Raw genomic sequence first — 21,320 nt, forward strand, 5'->3', positions numbered from 1 at the left:
AACATGCAATCTGAAAAATTATACCACAAATCCAAGGCAAAAGCAGGTAAAGAAGAGCCAAGAGAATCTGATTATACATGCATTATTCCAAAGGTCTAGAATAAGTTGAACCAAGCATCAAAGATGAGCCTTAACACAAAGCCAGTCAAGAAAACCCTAGACAAGAGGGAAAAATTGACCTTCAGAGTAACTCAACAAGAAAATCAGATGCCTAGACATCAGCAAAAAATTACATCATACTAAAAAACCTGGAAGATATGGCTCAGTAAAGGGAACACAATAAAACTCTGGCAGATACACTGATGTTGGAACAAATAATCAAAGAAGTTCAAATAAATCTAAATTAATTCAAGAAAATGAATGAAAATATGGATAAAGAGCCAAAGGATATTCAAAAAACAATGTGTGGGCAAAAGGAACAGAAATTATGGGGATGAAAAACATTAAAAGTAGAAGAGATTAAAAATGCACTAACGGCCTTTCATCTCTCACCCATCTTTTCTTGCAACAGTTCCCTCATGTCCTCTCACATGAATTCTTAATAAACTTTCTACCAGCTTACTCTGTGCTTTGCTGTACCCTTGAATTCTTTCTTGCAGCACAGCCAAGAGCCTAGGAAGCCGAATCTGGCAACATATTTTGGTGAACCAGGCAGAAGCCACCTCTCTCCAACCATCTGGACTAGTAAGTCATGACTATTGACTCCGAGGCTTGACTACGTGCTTTCACTCTTTCCTTTTACTTGGCTCATTGTTATCCTCACCTATGTTCCTCATGCAATTCTGCATCTCTAGGAATTTGGGGATTCTGATCCAGCTTCTCAGTCTATTCTGAGTCTCTGGTTCCCTCCTCAGAGGGAAAGGAGCCCATGTGTCCATGTTGTACAGATCTAAGGAGACTCAGAGCAGCAGGTGATACTTCCCTTGAGAACTGATTGGGGGCTTCTCCCTGTGTTGAGTAGGAATCCAAGGGAAACCAAATCAATTCCCTGTCTCTCTCCCTGTCTCTCTCTCTCTCTCTCTCTCTCTCTCTCTCTCTCTCTCTCTCTCTTTCTCTCCTCAATTCTCTCTGAGACTTCCCCATACTCTCTCCTTTCCTCCCTTCTGAGGATGCAAACCCTTCCTCCTGCTGGATCTGTTCCAATTTTCTCCTCTTAGGCAGCGGTCCTCTCCCCTGCCTCCATGAGAGTCTCCTTTTCTCCTCTGCCTGGCTTTCAATACCTTCTGAGGCATTCTGTCTCTTCTAGTAGGGGACGCTGGGCTAAGGATTCTTGTACCAAACAAGGTGTTGTCTTTGATATTCTAAGGAGGCACTGCTGTTCTATATCCATGTGAGTTGGGTATTTCCCCTCCACACCTTGATTGGTTAGTCTCTACTGAGACCTACTGCAACCGAATATAAAACTTTCCTTATTCCAAAGCAGGCTCACTTTTTAGCCCTCCCAAAACAGGACACTTAGAGGATAAAGGTATTCCCAAGAGCATTGCCCTAGAGTTCTCTCAGGTTGGGGCTTGGGGGGGGGGGGGGGGTAGTGCCCCCACGCAGGAGCCTAGATCAAGAAATTTCCAGGGAGGAACATCCTGGGGACACCCCCCCGCCAACATGTCCCAGGATGCCCTGTGACTTTACTTCCCATGTTCCCAAGAGATTCAGCCAGCAAAAAGGAAGAACTCCTCAAGAGCACTGTCCTAGAAGTCTTCTAGGAAAGGCCTGGGAAACCCCTAGAAACATAAGTCCAGACATCCCTCAGGAAAGGTGTCCCAGAGATGCCCAGCAACTATACTCCCCATGTTCCCAAGAGATTGGGCCAGCAGAAAAGGAAACATTCAATTCTGCTACAAGTTGGGAAGACAAATGGTCACACTGGCACTAGTGAGGTTCCTTAATTTTTTTTTTCAGAGAAAATGGGAAATGCCAACAGTCAATATAAGCTAAAAGATGGGGAAACGTCACTCTTCAAGGGTACTCTCAATCACAATATCATCCCCAGTCTGTAAAAGACAGGGAAAGTAGTCAGAAATTCCCTATGCCCACATGTTTATAGCTCTTTATCAAAATAAGTACCTGAAAAGGATTTGCCGCTTGTGTTACGCCCATGTCTCAATTTCAGTTAAAAGAAAAAATCTTAATGGTCCCTTTTTAAACCGATAGGGACCATATAGTCACGTTTTTGCTAGAAGGCATGAGAAAATGTACCTCTTAGCCAGTTAATTGTAATAAGCCAAGGAAGATTACTCAGAAGAAAGAAGAAAAACTGGCCCTTTTCCAGGTATGGTTAATGGAAACCCAAAAAGGTATACTAACATCAGCTCGAATTTCCAGGAAAGTCAGATTTTGCTGAGCACCCATTTCATAACCCAGTCTACTCCTCACATTCAGAGAAAGCTGCAAAAACTCACCGTGGGACTGCCAACACTCACTAATGACAAGTTAAAAACTGTCTTCTTTGTCTTTAACAATCAGAACAAGGCTGAGGAGTAGGAGAAGGCAATGAGAGGTAAACAAAGGAACAGAAAACAGGCACTATGTTTTACAGTCACTGCTAAAGGCACCTTGCCCCCTCAGGGTCACCCAAATCATGGCTCCAAGACCCAAGGGCTTTGATTCAACTGTGGTTCCAAGGGACATTGGAGTAGTGTGAAGAAATGAAGACTATCAATAAGGGTAATTGAAAGAGTAAATGCAAAACCCAAAAGTACCATATCCTCAAATACAACTCTACTCTCTAATTCCTATATGAGTCAGAATACAATTGAACAAGAAAAACGTATATTTCCTGATAATGGACATGCAAAATTTAAAGCTGTAAAGTAGGACAAAACAACACAAAAAAGAGGAACAGAGGAAAAGAGAACATATATGCTACTGAAGCTAAATTGGTATCTTTTCAAAACAGTAGGTTATAGATGTATAAACCCCAGAGTAACCACACAAAAAAAGTATTTTAAAAATATACAGAAACATAAATGAGAAAGAGATCAGTCAGACATATCACAAAAGATCACATATACAGAAAAGGAGTTTGCAATAAAGAAAAAAGAGATAAAAAGATATGACATCTAAAAACAAAGGGCAAAATGGCTAAAGTACTGTCTTTACAGTAATAACATTGAATCCAAAAATAAACTACATATTGAAAGATTTATTAGTCAGAGGTTTCAGGAGAAATAGAACCAACAGGAGATATCTATAAATATGAGATTTATAAGGTGTCTCACACAACCACGGAGACACCCCCTTAGGTGATCCTAGATGTAATCAGTGACAGCTGCAACCAACTGACTGATTATTTAATAAACCAGCCCTCTGATTTATCAACCAGTCATGAAATATCTTTGCAGTAATGGTTAGGCCAGTGCTTGTCTGACCAGAAAACTGGGCATGATCACCTAGCCAAATTGACACCAGAACCTAACCATCAAAGTCCACCCCTTGTCAATTTGGTAACCATGCACAAAACCTTAAAACATGCTTAAGTTGTAAATAGAACACAATAAAAGACATTTTTTTCACCTAACAATGTTCAAATGTCCTGTGTACAACTGGAAATGCATTAAATCTCTCTAGAATAGGGTACAAGTCCTTAGGTAACAGTCACTCTTAAACTTGATATCCTCTAACTTAAATACTATAACATGAACAATACAACTTATGTCATATGATAAGAAAACTAGGTATCTGCTTTATTTACAAACACTCATAACAAAAATGGAGGAAATATCCATACCATCACAGTCAATTCTGTAACTGGTCATGTGGTCATAGTTCATATTTATCACTACTTTCTTCCACTACCCATTCCATGTTCCCTTTACCCTCAGCAAGCACTTCAGCTGGCCATGGTTTTTTGCTTGGTGGAGTGACCCAAACTTTCATTCATGAAGTTTCTGTGCCGTAGGTAGTCCTACCTGTATTGGGTTGTCATTTTTTTATTCACTTTAATCACAGGGCATGGTAGTACTAAGAGATGCCCTAGAAGATCTCCTATATTCCAGGAAAACTCTTCTTTACCTCCATTGTGTAGTTGCAGTCCTATTTCCCCTTGATATTCAAGATCAATCACCCCAGCCAGTAAAGTAATCCAATTCAGAGGCATGAGAAGCCCAAAGTGGGCAGGTGGCAGTCTTAACTTCCAGTTCAATGAAATCATTGTTGTGTCTCCTGGTAGGAGCTCTCCTCCCTTTGGAACGAAGACCTGAAGACCAGCAGAACTCAAGGCTTCAGGGACAGGAAGCTAAAAGTTTTCTAGTAGATGATTAGAAATACACTCCCATTTTCACCCCTTGATTCCTGAACCCATGAATCCTGGCTGTGGGAGAACAGCACCATGCAGCGGATGCTGATCCAAAGCATACACAGCCTCCCGGAGAACACTATCACAGCCCAGGAAAGTATTGCCACCTACGTGGCACTGTAATGGGTCTTCAAAAGGCCATTCCACTGTTCTATTATCCCAGCTGCCTCTGGATGACAGTAAACATGATAAGACAAGAGAATTCCAAGAGCATGGTCCCATTGCCACACTTTATTTGTTGTGAAGTGAGTTCCTTGATTAGAAGCAATGCTATGTGGAAAACAAAGACAGTGGGTAAGGCATTCCACAAGTCCACGGATGGTAGTTTTGGAGAAAGCACTGTGTGCAGGGAAGGCAAACACATATCTGGAGTATATCTCTATTCCAGTGAGAACAAATGACTGCCCCATCCATGATAGAAGTGGTCCAATGTAATCAACCTACCACCGGGTAGCAAGCTGATCACTTCATGGAATGGTGCCATAATTAGGACTGACAGTGAGTCTCTGCTGCTTGCAGACTGGGCACTCAGTAGTAGCCACAGCCTGGTTGGCCTTGGTGAGTGGAAGTCTATATTACAGAGCCAGAGCATAACATTCAACCCTACCACCATGCCCACTTTATTCATGATCCCACTGGGCAATGGCAGGAGTGGCTAAAGAAAGAGGATGACTTGTATCCACAGAGGAAGTCATTTTATCCACTTGATTATTAAAACCTTCCTCTGCTGAAGTCACTCTCTGGTAAGTATTTACATGGGACACAAATATCCCTTCATGTTTTTTGCCCACTCAGAAAGGTCTATCCACATACCTCTTCCCCAGATCTCTTTCGCGCCAATTTTCCAATCATGCTCCTTCCAAATCCCTGACCATCCAGCCAAACCATTAGCATTAGTCCATGAGTCAGTATAAAAATACACCTCTGGTCAGTTCTCCTTCCAAGTAAAATGAACAACCAGGTGTACTGCTTGAAGTTCAGCCCACTGTGGGGATTTCCCCTCACCACTGTCCTTCAGGGAAATCCCAGAAAAGCAATGAAGTGCTGCAGCTCTCCACTTCTGGGTGGCAGCAGCATATCGCGCAGGACCATTGATAATCCAGGCCCGAGTTTTCTCATCCTCAGTCAATGGACTATAAGGAACTCCCCAAGAGACCATAGCTGTGAGTTGTGAAAGAGAAGGTAGTGTGACAGGAGTAGGGGTCATGGGCATGTGGGCCACTTCCTCATGTAATGTACTTGTGCCTTCAGGACCTGCTCGAGCCCTATTTCATATATACCATTTCCATTTTATGATGGAGTGCTGCTGTGCAAGCCCAACTTTATGGCTTGGTGGGTCAGACAACACCCAGCTCATGACGGAAAACTTGAGTCTTATGGTAACTTGGTGGCTCATGGTTAAGCATTCAGTCTCTACTAAGACCCAGTAGCAGGACAGCAGAGTACTTATCTGCAGTGGATGGTAAGACTTTACTCCAAAAATCCTAAGGGTCTGCGTTGTGATTCTCCTATAGGGGCCTGCTAAATGCTTCAGACAGCATCTCTATTTGCCACTGACACTTCCAGCACCATTGGATTTGCTGGATCATATGGCCTAAGTGGCAGAGCAGCTTGCACAGCAACCTGGACCTGCCACAGAGTCTCCTCTTGTTCTGGTCCCCACTCAAAACTAGCAGCTTTCCTGGTCACTTGATAAATGGACCTGAATAACACAACCAAATGAGTAATACGTTGTTTCCAAAATCCAAAGAGGCCAACTAGGAGATGTGCCTCTCTTTTGGTCATAGGAGGGGCCAGATGCAGCCATTTATCCTTCACCTTAGAAGGGATATCTCAACAGGCCCCATATCACTGGACATCTAGAAATTTCACTAAGGTGGAGGGCTCCTGTATGTTTGTTGGATTTATCTCCTATCCCCTGACACGCAAATGCCTTACTAATAAACCTAGAGTAGTTGCTATTAGCTCACTAGGTCCAATCAATATGATATCAGCAGTATAATGGACCAGCGTGATGTTTTGTGAGAGGGATAAATGATAAAGGTCCTTGTACACAAGATTATGGCATAGGGCTGGAAGGTTGATATACCTTAGAGGTAGGACAGTGAAGGTATACTGCTGGAGATTTTAGTTTACATTGTAAATCTGCTACTTGCACAATGAGGCTCTGTATTTGACTTTCAGAGATCTCAAGTCTGTAATCAAAGGAAATAAGATTTTCTTTCAGGGCACACATAGAAACGTTTGCATCTTTCATCTGGCCCTTAGGTTGCAAATCTGTAGCCCTCAGCTCAACCTTTTCCCTCATAAGTTTATCCAGCATATCTAACAACAACTAGTCAGCATCATTACCTCTAAACCCCACAAAACTCTGTAAAGGTGTCAAAAACACTCTCACCCAGAGCCTTGCCTCATATAAGCATATGATCAGCAGAATCAAATGGTGATATTTTGTGTATCTGTATTGTCAACTCATGCCATGGACTGTCAATGCCATCTTGATTATTGGAAACAGAGTCATTAGTGCCTTTGGGTCTAATAAGAGTAGAAAACCAATTGTAAAACCCATTTTTAAGAGTCTGTTTCACAAGAACCACCCTCAGTAACAAGCTGTATTACTTAGGGTTCCATAGAGAAACTGAACCAGAAGGAGCTATCTGTAAATATGAGATTTATAAAGGTGTCTCATGTAAATGTGGGAATGCAAGAGTTCAAAATCTATATGGTAGGCTATGAAGCTGGCAACTCTGATGAAGGGTCTCTACAAACTCCACAGGAGAGGTTCCCTAGCTGAAGAAGCAATGACAATTTTCTGTTCTCCCTAAAAAGTCTTCAACTGATTGGATTGTCTCATTTGCAGGATATACCCCCTTAGTAGATCCTAGATGTAATGAGCAACAGCTACAATCAACTGACTGATGAGTTAATAAACCAGACTGCTGGCTTATCAACCAGCCATGAAATATTCTTGCAGTAATGTAGGCCAGAGCTTGCCTGACCAGACAACATTCGGTAAGCTGACATGGGACAGTCTGCTGTGATTGGCAGAGAGTGCACATCCCTTCCCAGACATAGCACAGCTGGGATATTGGATCAGGTGCCCATCTATCTATGTGATAGGTACCAAAGGCCCTGGGAATAACAGAACACACACCAGAAACACAAAGAGCTATAGGGTGTTGGGAGTAGAGGAGGATTAGCTTTGAGCATTGTTAAGGTAAGGGGAAAGGGTGAGCCCTTCCAGGTGATCACTAGTGATCCTTAAATGAATTGTCTGCTAACTAGGACTCTTCTAGGAATATTTCTGAAGGGCCAACACAAAAGTTTCTGTTCAGTTCCATTTTATATGTATATACATATTCTACTATATATATATATTCTACTGCACTTACAGCTGGGAGTACAACATGGTTCAGGCCTTTGAAAAGATCACAATAATGTTAGAGGCAGAGACATAATGTATCTTTTTAAAATGCTGTGGTAAATTCAGGATCAATAGTGTTTCAAAGGTATATACCAAAAAGAATTGAAAACAAGGACTCATACACCAATGTTCATAACAGTATTATTCACAAAGTCAAAAGGTAGAAACAACCCAAAGGTCCATTAACAGATGAATGGATAAACAAAATGCAGTATACACATAGAGTGGAATATTATTCAGTTGTACAAATGAATGACATCCTGAGAAATGCCAAAACATGGATGAGTCTTGAAAACATAAAGTGAAATAAACCAGACACAAAAGTACAAATATTGTATGATACCACTTATATGAAATTTCTGGAATTAGCAAATTAATATAGAAAGTATATTAGAAGTTACCAGAAATTGGAGAGGGGGGAATGGAAAGTCATTGCTTAATGGGTACAGAGTTTCTGTTTGGGGTGGTGATAAAATTTTGTTAATTGATGGTGATGATGTTAGTACAACAATGTCAATGTAATTAATGCCATTAAATGGTACACTTAATGATGGTTAAAATGGCAAATTCTGTGTTATATAGATATGGTATTTCCCATACACTGTAATGTGAAAAAATAGTAGAATACAAAACTCTTCTTTGATAACTGGCGAGTTAATATTTTTCACCAGACGCTTACCAGCCCTGTTAATTTGTTCTTTAGTGAAGTATCTGTTCACACACTTCTAGGAAACATAATTTTGGGGGTTGAGGATTAGTTGGCAGTATTGTTTAGGGCTCTGGGGTGTTCCAGGGCTGACCCACTTGCCTCCCCCCCCCCCAAGTCTCCTTTCTCTACTGAGCACAAACCCGATGCTCTGAGGGGTAACATCTGAGGCCCCCAGTTGCCCCTTACTTTCCCTCCAAGATTTGGCCAGGCCACTCACCTGAGTTTTTCCCTTAACATAGAATAGATGTAGTGCAAAATTATTTCACTTAAATTACTTCCAATGTTTACAAGACATTTCCTGTTGTTAAGAGTATAGAATTCATACAAGCACAATAGCTTTGGAGCACCAAATTTTGTATAAATTGCCTGATTGGGCTGTTACTGTTGTCAAGTTCTTGGCTCAGCAGCCTTTCAATTTAAGATCCATCCAGCTCAGCAGAGATGCACATTACCTCCCTATCCTTTCCCTCCTCACCAAAGCCTACCACACTCAAAACCCAAAACCTGTGGTAAGGGAATCCATAGGCATGGCAATCAACAGGAACAGAGGTTTCTCTTCGCCCTTCCCCTACCTCTTCCCATCTATAGCAGGCCACTGCCTCTTTATCACTCCAGAGGGAACTGGCCATGGAGTGAGGCTGACCACAAGGGAGTGATACTTGACCATTTTACAGAGACACACTATAGCATCAGATGCTTATTGAGTAACTTTAAACAATAGACCCTTCTAATATGTAGGTATTTTTAAATACAATTGTAGTCATTTTAATTTTCTACAAAGGCCTTATATGTTTTCATCTCAAATGAGTTTTTCTCATATAAGTAATACTGAAATTATCAAGTTATCAAGCATATACTTTGATTCTGTTGTAGCTCTTATCATTCTGTTTTTTTTTTAATATATGTGTGTATGGATTCCTATACTAGATTATGAGCTCTTCAGTTCATAGCCATGGTTTTTTTGTTTTTGTATCTTACCAGTTTGTATCTTACATGGTATGTGCTCAATATAGTCAATTTTTTAAATAGAATCTGAACATCGAAGAAAGTATAGGATAGGCTTTATTGTGGAAAAAGAAACCTTTTCATCCCCAAAGTGGGACAAGATGTAAGGCTTTGTGGAGACAGTGAGCAGAAATGACCAGTTTATCCTGCAGGGTATGGCAATTGGGGCAATTTAGGGAATGTCCCAGATAGGATTACTTTTGAACTTGACCTTGAAAGATGATTATACGGAGAATAGTGAATGATAGAGGGACCAGCCTCATGATGTGCAAGCAAAGTTTTGGAAAACTAAATTATTTGATGTGGCAGGAGCATATGGTGATAAGAGGACCTGATAACTTTCAAAAAGTTGCAAGTTTATGTTATTGACCCTTCACCAATACTGAGTATCGTCATTTTACTGTAAGCTTCCCCTTACTTTAAATTCAATTAGTCTTTCTCTCATTCAGCAAACAAGTGTTGCATACTTACAGAATCTGGGGTACTATTTTTAGGACTCAATTTCTGCCTCAGTCACACCCCAGCAATGGCTCATCCATTGCTTTAGAAATGTTATTCAGATGTTTTATGTAGTTTGCCTTACCTCTGATCATAAAGAACAAGCTAAACATTGCATCTTTAATTACTTACTATTTCCCCACAAGATCTATATAAGCATTTTATAGACATCTTTGCGTAAATTATTTTTGAATTGAGTTAAGCTAACCTAAAGTGGGAAGATAGTAGGGGAAGGAAGAAGGCTAATGGGGGAAGGTGAGAGGGAGAATAAAGGTAAAGGAAGGAGAAGAAGAAAGGAAAATGTTAGTGCAGGGAAGGAAATAATTAGAAGTGAGAAAAAAGTTGGATTTATTAGAGGATGGTAAAGAACATAGTATCTTAAGTCTAGAAGATGGATCCCTAGAGGCACCACCTAAGGACACCAGAATTAGGAAGGAGGATGTACTGGACTCAATTCCCTCCAATGTTAAAGTTCTAGGCAGGATACAACAATATTACTTTGACTCATATTTGATAAGGCAACTGCAGGACTATTTAAATACTCCTAGAGATGTAGGCCTTAAGCCCATATTCTGAACCATCTAGCCAAAGATGGGATGGTAATGATAACTGAATCAACTACACATTACTGAGCACATATGGATATTCCATTGATTTGGGGGTGAATTAGGTTGATAAAATTTCAGAGCAGAAAAAAAAACTCACAATGTTCTTTCTTCTCTATTTCTAGAATAAAATGTCCCATTTCTGGGTCTGTGAAATCAGAGGACCCTGCCTAGAGAGCATTATCTATCGATATTCATTATTTCTCACAAGCCAAGTTACAGCACTGTTTCCAACTTGTGAAAATCAACTTGCTCTTGAAATTCTGCTACGCCCTAATAAGAGAAACATTGCTCCAGGGCTCCATTTCTCCCTCATGCTCTTGGTGGTTATAAAGGCATCGTAATGTGACACATAACTTTCCTGTGCTGTTCTTATTACATCAGGCAGGAGTGGACCTTGGCTAAAAGATGACTAATGACACTTCCTCCTGCTTCACTGTGGCACCAATGAATCAGACACCATTCCAGGAAGCAGTAGAAATAGAACTAGTCTATGAATCAGGAGACGTGGATCTTAGTTAAGGTTTCTTCTCTAACTAGTGATGAAATCTTGGAAAAGTCACTTAATCTCTCAAGGCTGCATTATTTCCTCCTCTTTGAAATTCAACTTGAAATATTCTCTGACTCTCAACTATTCCTAAGAAATCAAACTGAATTTGTATCGATTATAAAAACAGATATCTATTTTCATTATTTATTTTCATTTTCTGGATATTTAGGAGGACAAGGTAGTCTACGCAAGTATTAGGACATCTGCTGGGGGGAAAAAACACCCAGTTTATGCCTAAGATTTGCTTCATAGCAGCAAGTTAACAGAGGTAGCCATTGGCACTGATTCCTCTAGAATTTAGAGAAGCAACTTTATACAAGTTCTGCCATAGAGCGAGAAGGACTAATTTAGGGCTTCTGTGTGTAATTAGAAAAGCTGGAACCAAGACAAGCTGAGAAAAAATAAGCTATAGCACACACTTAGTCATGTTAAACTGTAAAAATATGCTTCTTTTTCTCTTCCAGGAAATCAAAGAACTCATTCATTAGATTATCAGGTTATACTACAAGAACTCAGAATGGAAGAAATCCTTAGTCACTTGCTTTCCTAAGAGATAGGGGCATCCTGAAGCTTTTTGTTACCCCATTCATCATGTAAAGTAAATAGATATCTTAACATGCTACTAATGACATTTATATCCACCACCACCCCCAAAAAACAGGAGGGAAGTTGATCAAATTTAACCCAGAAGTTCTCTTGTCCCAGTGCTTTGTCCTAATGTGATCACTCCCTTGAATGTTCTCAGGCCCTTCACTAACCAATAGGAATAAAGATTTATCAACACATTTGTGGATTTAACAAGGATTAAAAACTATAAATTAAGAAGATACTTGGGAATATTTTAAAAATTGGCTAGAAGTTGGGGAAGACCATTTTGAGCAAGAAATTTCTCTAGAACCCTTGAAATCACAATCTTCCTACAAGTCAGCCAATATTGTGCTGTCACATATAATCCCCTATAGAGGACGCATCATCAGTCAAGTACCATTTTATGGAACACCAACACCTTTAGGCATAAACCAGTTGTCTATAAGTACACCCAGGCCCTGCCAGGCTTTGTCATACTTCAAAACTGAACATCTAAGTCCAAAATGGTTTATAGGTTATATAAAGTTGCCTGGTGAGCAAAGGATTACAAGGGATTCAACACTTTCCTTCTATCCATCAGATAATGGTGGTTGAATGAAATTTCCAGAGTACCTCTCCCAAGGGGTGAATAGGATATAATCTAATGAATTCTAACTCTTTGACTCTATATCTACATTTCTTGTACTCACTCCCATTATGAGCCCAGAACTACGAATTCAGTAATGATGGAGGTGAGTGCTTGTCATGGTCAGATTCATGTGTCAACTTGGCCAAGTGGTGGTTCCTGTTTGGTTGGGCAAGTGCCAGCCTGTCTGTTGCAATGAGGACATTTCATAGAATTAAATCATGATCATGTCAGCTGCATCCACAGCTGATTCCATTTGTAATCAGCCAAGGGGAGTGTCTTCTGCAATGAGTGGTGCTTAATCTAATCAGTGGAAGCCTTTTAAGGAGGATTTGGAAGAGACAGGCTCTCTTCCTGCTTCAGCCGGTGAGCCTCTCCTGTGGAGTTCGTCCAGACCCTCCATCAGAATCATCGGCTTCACAGCCTGCCCTGCGGATTTTGGACTGTGTATTCCCATGATTACATGGGACATTTTTATAAATTTTATATTTGCAAGTGTTTCCTGTTGATTCTCTAGAGAACCCTAACTAATACAGTGCTCAAAATCTAATCCAAGTTCGGAATCAGCTGAATTGTTTTTCCTTCATTTAACCATTGTGAACCAGTAAATACACCATGCAGCAGATATACATGAGTTCAGACTTCATGGTAGTATTGTATATGCTGACTCCTAGTGCATCCCTTTCCCCTCCAGAAGCCTTCCCAGATTTGGTGTCCTCAGTGTGAAATAAGGAATTCATTAACTCCAAAGAGCTAAGAAGCGTAGACATATTACCATTTATACCATGTAAAGCTGGGCAGGTGTGGGAGACCATGTCAACACCCAAGACTCTCCTTTATCACCATGAAAGGAAGTTCTTGCCTCATCACAGTAATATCCTCCAACTTTTTATCTTTTTCTCTATCACCAAGACTTCAGTGAAACAGGCCTACCCAATGCCTAATCCAAATGATAGTCAAATAGATGGGTTTTAGCTTTTTGCAAAGCAACCAAAAAGTCTTGGCTGGACTTGAGAGATATTCTGGTCCTACTTAAAAAGCTGATTTTGTTCTCGCCTGCAATGCCAGAGACCCGGGTTCGATTCCCAGTGCCAGTCCATGCAAAACAAAAAGCTGATTTTATATTGAATTATATCCACATACTGCTATTTTTCTGAAACATATTTATATTTTTACTAATTTCTTTCTCAAAAAATAAACTTATCATCAACACTGAAGCCGTATTATGATGACTCCTCTGCAATGACCACAAACCATACTTGAAACAAGGTCCTGTATTTAAAACCTTCAGTCCTAGTGTATAAATGTATGTCCTTCCCCGACTCCATACACACATACCCCAGCCCATTCTCACATTACTCCAACCAGTTATAAGTCATTACCCATGACTCAAGCTTACAATCTTAATAAAACCATGCCTCCATATTCATAAAGAACATAAAGCTTCAGAAGCAGCTATCATCATCATCATCATCAAGCATTCATTGAGCATGTAATAGGAACAAGAATTGAAAATATCTGAGAAGCTTTAAATCTAATTGGAGGATATAGGACATAAACACAAAAATGAAAGAGTGTAGAAGTAATGATTCGTAGGATTCTAGAGCTATGGAAGTCTGCAATGGGCATTCTTCTAGTCCCATCTCTGATTTTCATCCTCATAGCCACCATTTTATAAATCTCATTTATATTTCAAGATCCAGGTCATTGGCCACACATTTCTCAAAGCCTACCAAAATCCATCTTTTTTGCCCTCAAATCACAAATAATATCTCAAGTCTCTCAACTCCCATAGGCGTTTATCTGTTTCTCTTCTAGGATATTTTCCACATTGTACCATAATTATTTATGTGTGTGTCTTATTCCTAGGGGGGGCCACATCAGTTAAGAAGCTTCTGTGGGGATAGACTCTATTTATCTGTGATTCTCACACATAACCTAGTACAAAGTCTTGACCATAATAAATAAGCAATAAACTAATCTCAGAGAAAGTATTAAGTTACTTATCCAGAGTCACATCATCAGAGCTGGTGTTCAATTGACCTTACAGGATGCTAGAATACTGACATCTGTTTCAGGTGGTAAATATTTGCCAATATTCAAATTGCTCCCTGCTGTCCCAGCTATGCTGGACCATCCTTTGGGACCCACTGCCCTCCTCTCATTCAACAATTACAAAAGTGATAACCAGTACATCAAAATACTTCCATGACCCAATATCTGTTCTGAAGTTGACATCCAGTTTTAAATATTTTGGATATCAGCCTTGGCACACAGCATTCAGTTACAGGGTTAGAGCAAGACATAAATATCCCACTACTCTTCCCAATACACTGATGCAAATTTGGCATACAATATACAGAGCTATATAAAAAGTAATTCACAGTAACAAGTTACAAGTAATCAGGCTACCTAAAAGGAATGGAATCAGAACTCAATCTTAAAGGAGGAGTTGAATAAGCATATAGTTATGGGAGGGCATTCCAGGCATGGAAATGCAATTATACAAATACTTAGAAGCAGTTATTTAGTTGATGCATTCAGGGCAGCTACATAATTTGCAGGGCCTGGTGCAAATAAAAATGCAGAGCCCCTTGTTCAAAAGGCTCTGTTTTTTCCCTTTCTTCTGTGGTCTCTATCCAGATTTGTCACGGTTTCTGTTTGCTATTTAACGTAGTGTTCCCTCAAGCAAGGGATACTCACAGAGTGAGTACAGACCCTCACTAGCACTCAGTGCCCTCCCCTGTGACCCACACCCCAGGTTTCCAGATATCCAGGCCCAGGCCCAGGCTAGGCGCAGGGGAACAAGAGCCTGGGAATCTATCCCAAGAAGGAAGAGATACAGCGGCTGGTGGGACCTCGTGTGAACTAAGGCTTATAAAACACAAACTTAAAGATAAAATTACTAAGAATTTCAAGATAGCAAGCCCAGAATATTGACCCTCAAGTGTCGGGCCAGGTGTTGAGCACAAACCCCTATGCAATGAAGCCACTGTTAGATGTGTCCAGAGGCTGTGAGCAACAGTTAGGGGGGAATGAAAGGTTAGCAAATGGGATCAGGTACGGCAGGAGTGAGGAAGATAAAATCTGTCTAGATAGTCACCAGCCATGTCATACACCACCCAGGATAATTGCTATTTTCCATAAATCGGTTACTTTGCAGTAAAACTAAGCACTAGATGAAGTTGGTGTACCGCTTCAGGATCCTTCCCTTAATTTCCTTCTAAAAACTCTATAGAAATGGACTGCTCTGAGATCCTGGGGCAACTTTTCAGGCCCTGGACTTATCTTTACACTCTAGCCCCACCGAGTTTCCTCTCCCACCTCCTAAATCACTCTAAATGTTACAAGAAAGGATCTGAATGGCCTACTAAGAAGTAAAGTAGCAACTAATACATTGCCCCTTCCACAGAGAAACTTGTAAAGATAAACTACTTTAAATGTCAAATATTCTCTTGTAAGCAGACTTCCAAGATTAGCAAAGGTCCTATTGATAGCAGTGAGGAAAGAAACACAGAAAAGCAAATATGTTTGGCTGGAGACCATGCCCAGTACTCCCTCCAATCACCTACTCCCCCTGAGCAAAGCTAAGTGCTGTTGCCACTACTGTCTTCTATACCTTTCCATACATACTCATCTACAAATCAAAGATTCTCTGCAAAAAGGGAGTCTGGGCCTTAAAACCAGCCAAAGAGAATTGCTCAGTCACAGGGCTTCTGAAAATGTGAAATCTGATCTTTATCACTGGGAACCTGCCATCATCATTAAACATAAAAAAGCAGACAGACATCTGTTCTGCCCAGGAACCACAGAGAACATACTAATCACAACTTACTGCCTGATGCAGAACATTGTGACCTCAGCCTGCAAAGGCTGCATACCCAGACAGACAGAGGCTGACCTAGCTGCAGTCATCCCAGTAGCAAGGTAGGCCACCACCAAGGTGCCCAATGGCTGGACGGTTTAGCTGTCTCTCATCAGCTGAATGAACAAACTTCATGGAGCCTCTTCTCCATTGCTGTGCCAGCTTCCTCTTAAAGACCCTGAATTCCAGGAACAAAGCTGGAAGCTGAGCTTACAGGCTGAATCTTTTTTTTTTTTTTTCATTCTCTAGACCTGTCATAATACTCTCTTCTCTCCTCATTGTATCCCATGTTATCTACTTGTGTCTAAGAGGGCCAGGATGCTGTGACAAATACCACACAATGTGATGGCTTAAACAACAGGAACTTGTTGGCTTGTGGGTTTGAGGCTAGGAGAAGTCCAAAATCAAGGCATCAGCAAGGTCTGTAACACTCTGGTGTTGGCTACTGGTGATCCTTGAGGTTCCTTGCCTTGTGGCCCTGCCTCACATCATATGGGGATGTTCTCTGCTTTCTCTTCTGGGTTCTGTTGAATTCCGTGGCCTTCTCTGACTACACTGAAATTTCTTCTGCTTATAAAGAACTCCAGTAATCTGGATTAAAGCCCACCCTCATTCCAGTGGGCCACATCTAAACAAAATAACATCTTCAAGAGGTCCAATATACAATGGGTTCCCACCCAAAGGACTGTGGATCAGGATCAAAACTTTGTCTAAATTGGGATATGTAATTCAACCCACCACAACCTGTCAAGGCCCATCTCGAGATCTGCATCATTCAGTCACTAATTTATTCATTTACCAAAAATGAGTATTTAATTTGTGCAGTGTGATGTACCAGTCATTGCATAGAACACAAAATTAATTGTGGGTAACTCTTTTCTTAGTGATTTTCACAAGCCTAACAGGGGAGATGAAATAGATACACAAATTAATATAAGGCTAAAAAAAGTATCAGGATCCATAAGATTGGTAAAACTATATGCTATAGGGGCTCAAAATAACTGAATACAATAAATTGTATTCAAGCATATCAAACATGGCTTAGTTGAAAAGCCGGAGACTTGCTAGGACTTGAAGAATGGGCAGCACCTGAGATACAGATATACGAGAAAAGCATAAAGAACCACAAAAGTAAATAAAGGAAGGAGGAAAGCTTAAGTTAAGTATGAAGAACATTCAAACATTTTCAATATGATTAGGAGAAATGCTTTGAGCAGGGGAGTCAAGAGAGTTTAAGGTGAGAAAAGTAAGTTGAGACCTAATCACAGTATCCCTTCCAGAAAATTTTCCAGGAAACTAACCTCTCCTGATCCCTCTTCTCTGTGACTTTTCATAATGCTCATGTTTGAGCTTGCCCTTTGTGCTCTAAATGGCAGACTTTCAACAAATGTGTGTTGAAAAATACACTCATAAGATATTTACTGTTAAATGTTTTCATACACTATATTCTACGGAAATTATGCAATGTGTTCTAAGTAAAAACTTAGTTGCTTCAAGCTGATCATCTTCATTCCCTGAAGTTTACAAAACTAATAAATATAAACTATGGTTCGTGAAATGCAAGATAATGATGTTAATTCACATTTTAAGGGCATCTTCCAGTGTGTAAACCATATCTTATTTTATTGCACTAAAGCAACTTACTTCAGATTGAGAAGGAACCAAAGGCAGATGTGGTAGTGGAATCTGAGAGACCTCCCTCTATTGCCCCAGGCTCCTGGATAGACATATACACCCTGGTGCTGCCTCACTGGAAAGTTCACCAGAGAAGCCAGTGATGGCACATATGGAACTGGACCTGATAACGGAGGAGATGAAACAAATGGAAAGTACATGGGAAATTTAGAAGGCTTGAAACTGCAAGACGGAAATATTCATAGGCTTCCAAAAGGTTTAGCTAAATAATAGCAATAATAACTATAGTTTAAGTACTTACTATGTACTAGATCCTGGGATAAACGTTTTGTAAATTCTATTTCATTTAATTTTCATAATGACCCTATGATGTAGGTATTATTATAACCACTTTATGGATGAGGAAAACAGAGTACAGAGTAGTGAAACAACTTGAGACTAAGTAACTAGGAAGGAGCAGAGTCAGTACTAAAACCCACATTTGTCAAATTCCAAACCTTCATTACATCATGTTTCAATTAATGCACAGTCCATTCTTCATACTTTATTGAGGGAGACCATGACACTGACAGATACCAATTAGGTAGACACAAGGAAGTCAGTCATGCCCTCCTGAAGCCTAACCTCTGATCAAAGTTGAAGCTCCTGAGTTAATGCATGAACAAAGATTCTCATGGACATTCAATGAAGGGAAAACAGACATGATCATGTTAAAATTTAAAAATAAGTAAATGTTTACCAGATCCCCATACTGATTGTAAGAAAAGCAAGCTAACAAACAACATGTCAAAATTCCCAAAAGGGCCAGGGGAGCCTCAGTTTCTTCACTTGTATAATGGTGTTCCCAACACATTCCTTTCTCATTTGGGCCCTCAATGATTATTAACAGGCCACCTACACATGCATCAGACAGGGCTCCAGGCACTGAAGATAACTCTTCAGCCCCTGCATTCTGATAGGGGAGACGACCAACAGCCAACATGGAAAAGAAACAAAAGAAGGCTATCTTCACCTCAAGTCCACCATGCTGTCTTGTGCGCCAGCCTACCCAGACCTGATCAGCAGCACAAACAGGATGACAGGGATGGTCCCAGCCCCTCTTTGGGTCCTGAATTAGGACCATATATGGGAACAAGCCCAGCTTACCAATCATGTGCATCTTCCCAGAGCAGCCTCCCAACATCCCCCACCCTTCCACCTCTTCAGAGACATACTGCAATTCTCCCTTCAAGCCACTTCCTATGTTGATCTGGGGAGCAGGAGAGGGGTAACTCCTCAGGCACCAGCTTCTCAGGAGGGCTGGGAAGCAGTGGGGAGAGGATTCTCAGCCTGACCATCAACATCTAAACAAAAAGATCTTGGGGGTTCCAAGCCCAACTGAACTAGACATGGCCTCTGGTGACCCAGAGCACAGGATATCCTCCAAGGCTGGATGTGTCAGCTGATGACAGGAAGGAGGAGGGCTGGCAACTGATGCTTTACCCATGATGGAAGGCAGGTGGCTTCAAGAGCATCTGCCCAACCACAGGACACTTGTGTCAAGGCCCCAAGGGGACAAAAGCAACCAAAATGGCTGGTGAAGGAGGAGGCAGAGACTCTGAGGACAGACTTATGAGAATGACTTCCTATGCTTGAACCCTGCCTCCACCACCAACCAGCAGCATAACTTTGGGGATTTAATTATTTATGCCTTAGAGGGTTCCCTCCTCCATTTTGATTTAATGTTATCAAATGTATTTTGATCATGACACTAAATTAAATTAAATATCAAAACTATAGGTAAAAGTACAATGTAGCCATCAGAGTAATGCTAATCAAAACCACAGTCAGATAGCACTTCCCACTCACTAGGATGTCTACAATCAAAAAGACAAGTACTAGTAAGGATGTGGAAAAACAGGGGGCCTTGTACATTGTTAATGGGAATGCAAAATGGAGTAGATACTTTGGAAAACAGGCTGCCCACTCCTCAAAAAGTTAAGCATAGAGTTACCATTTGGCCCAGCAATTCCACTGGTAGGTATACATCCACACAGAAACTTGCACACACATATCCATACAACATTAGTGATAATAACCAAAAAGTGAAAACAACCCAAATATCCATCCACTGAGAATGGATAAACAAAAAGTGGTATATCCATACTCAACCATAAAAAGGAATGAAGTTCTGATGTATATGACAACATGGATGAACCCTGAAGACATCATGTTGAGTGAACTAAGCCAGCACAAAAGAATAGATGTATGATCTTACATATATGAAATAATTAGAATACGAAAATTCACTGAGTCAGAGACTAGACTATAGTTTATTAGGGGTTGAGGTGCAGGTAGAGATTGGGGAGTTAATGCTTATTTGGCACAGAGTTTCTGTTTGGTGTGATGGAAAATTTTGTTAATGATCAGCGGTGATAGCTGCACATTACATTCACATTGTGAATATAATTAATGCCACTGAACTATATAATTGGAAGTGGTTAAAATGGAAAATGTAATGTTGTATATGTTACCACAATAAAAATTAAAATGAAGAAAAACAAAGCCAGTAGAACTTTACAACATATAGAGTGAACCCTAATATAAACTATGGACTATAGTGTAAAGTATAATTTTAATAGTATTGGCTCATCAATTGTAACAAATCTACCACACTAAGGAAAACTGTTAATGGGGAACACTGAGTGTGTATGTCAGGGGGTAATATGGGAACTCTGTACTTTCTGTATTTTTCTATAAACCTACAACTATTCTAATGAGAAACTAAAAATTTAAAAAAAAAACTCCAGAATGATGCACTTTTAAAAACGTTTTATTTTTAGTAGCATATATTTCACATTTTAATCACGTTTAAATGTACAATTCAGTGGTATTAGCTGATGCACTTTTTATGCTGACTGGGAAGGGAGGAAGAAGTAAGTGGCACCCACTGTCTTAAGTGGTGTTGAAGAGTGCTGAGGCAAGAGTTTTGAACTTGAGGAAGGAAGAAAACACAGTTGTCCCTATTCTTGGTCCCTCTGAAGCATTTATTCAACATTTGCTTTAGTCTTTAAAAAGTAAAAATCTCCCAAATGGTGCACTTTTTAATTCTAATATGTTGCATCATGTACCCCAACAAAAGATATGTCCTTAATCTTAATCCACGTTTTTGTGGGTGTGAATTTACTTGCAACTTGCATTTTTTGAAGATGTTATTATTAGCTAAGGTATGACCAACTGAATCCGAGTGGGTCCTAATCCACATCACTGGAGGCCATATAAAGAAAAGAAACTGAAGAGCGACAGTCAGAGAAAGCCATATGCAGGAGCCAGAAGCAGGAAGTGAGTGGACAGCAGAGAAAGAACGCCAGGGGACCTGACGCACAGGGACAAGCAGAGGAACCCCAGGCTTGCAGCAAGCCAGACCAGAACACCAGGCTCTGGAAAGGACGGCCTCGCGATGTCGATTTTGGACTTCCATACTTCCAAACCATGAGCCAATAAATGGTGGTTTAAGACAACCCATCGTGTAGTATTTATCAC

This window comes from Tamandua tetradactyla, chromosome 25, assembly GCF_023851605.1.
Source record: "Tamandua tetradactyla isolate mTamTet1 chromosome 25, mTamTet1.pri, whole genome shotgun sequence".
NCBI classification, from domain to species: domain Eukaryota; kingdom Metazoa; phylum Chordata; class Mammalia; order Pilosa; family Myrmecophagidae; genus Tamandua; species Tamandua tetradactyla.